Source organism: Lynx rufus, unplaced genomic scaffold (genome assembly GCF_022079265.1).
Source record: "Lynx rufus isolate CCGP_SWC_20201006 ecotype Redwood Valley unplaced genomic scaffold, mLynRuf1.p SCAF_17, whole genome shotgun sequence".
In the NCBI taxonomy this organism is placed as follows: Eukaryota; Metazoa; Chordata; class Mammalia; order Carnivora; family Felidae; genus Lynx; species Lynx rufus.
In genome coordinates this window covers 28375459-28377245 of record NW_025814831.1, presented here as the reverse complement: position 1 = coordinate 28377245, position 1787 = coordinate 28375459, and positions in this window count along the sequence as shown.

Genomic DNA, 1787 nt, shown 5'->3' with positions numbered 1-1787 from the left:
TATCCATTGCTCTCAAGCATAATGGAGAAATGCCATTTGAGGTAAATTAAATCTCTTATTAAACCACACTGTAAAAAACAAAACAAATTATAGCTTTGATCTCTACACAGATCACACAGCTCATGTTTAGTGCAATGGATTTAATATCCAAAGCAGCATTCACAATTTCATAATTTTCACTGCTCCTTTCTAAATCCCACATGCCCTAAAGTGAAATCATAATCACGCTTGAAGTCGACCCATAAGACAGTGTTCACAATTCTAATCACTTCACCAAAAACAGATGTCTAAATTAAATTCAGCTAGAAATTCATGAAAAAAAATGTCCAAGCTAGTTTCATAATATTTATACATTACACAATAACCATGACTTTTAGTAAAAACTTGCAACGAACGGTTAAGACAGAAGAAATTTAAAAAATCAAATCTTTGTATCAAGAAGAGATGGGGGTCAAGAGATTATTATTCTTGGTTAAGCGTTGTCTCCGGGGAAAAAGACCGGGAATGCAAAACGATAAGGCAGGAATTTTCATTATGAACTTTTCTGTATCATTTGATTTTTAGATCTTGTCCACATATTACTTTCACAAAAAGTTTTCAGAAGGTCCCTGTATTACCACTCTTTGGGTATTTACAGATGGCGGCTACAAACTACCTTCACAATAATAGTGATGGTCAGGGGCTATCTGAACTTGATTTTAAGTTTTCCCTTCAGGTAAAAAATATGAAGATTATAGTGCCATTAAAGGTCTCCCTTCATAGGGGAGAGAGCAGCATGGGCTGGACCTCTCGAAGGTGGTAGGACTAGTTCTTCAAGCCCGGACATCACAGTTATAATCGCAGAGCTGATGTTTTTTTATATAAGGAACTTTGCAGCCGGCAGCAAATGAGAGGTATTCTGAGACTACTCAACTTCACGATTTCCTTTTACAACCCAGTCTTTTCAGGGCCACAGTCAAAGGGGATGATTCGTCCCGGGTCTCGAGCTGCGAGAGCTCCGGGTCGGGGGCGGGGGGTACAGGACAGCCGCCGCGGGCCCCCCAGGCTCAGGCTCCACCCCGTCCCCTCCCCCAACTCGCAGGCCGAACCCCTGCCGCCCGACGCAAGAGGCCTCCCGGAGCCCCTGCACAGCCGGGTCCGAGAAACGCTCGCGGCCTTTCCGCTATTAGAAGGGCTCCCGGAATCATCCTTTCGACGCGTGCTTTTCCCCCAAGTCACCTCGAACCGCGCTTCACCAACTTCCATTTACCCACCGCCTCGGACGCCGGGCACGCGCACGTTCGCTCGCGAGGCTCGCGCACGCGCCACGAGCATGCGCTTCTGGGAACGCGCTTGCGCTTCTGGGAACGCGCTTTCGTCGGTGACACCCAAATGCGCGTGCGTACCAGCTGTTGTCTGACTGGGAGACTAGGCGGGGTCTCTTCACACTGGTACCCCTAGTTCTCAATCCTTATCCCCCTTTCGCATGGTATGAAAAGCCGTTTCAAGCAGTTTTCTCTGTTTCTGTCGTTTTCCTTCCCCCCTTTCCTCCTTTGCACCTACTACCATTTAATTCAATTATATTTTATTTGTGTTTATGTCTTCCCTCACTGTAATGCAAACTATTTGAAGGCAGGGATTTTATCTATTCTGTTTACTGCTGTATCCCGCTGGCCAAAAACAGTGCCTGGACGGTGAGGCACTCGATGGGTGAATAAATCCACACCCTTCCATCTTACAGAATTACAGCATTTCAGAGCTGGAAAACACTGAGAAACTAGCTCCACCCTCTTAATGTACGGATGAGG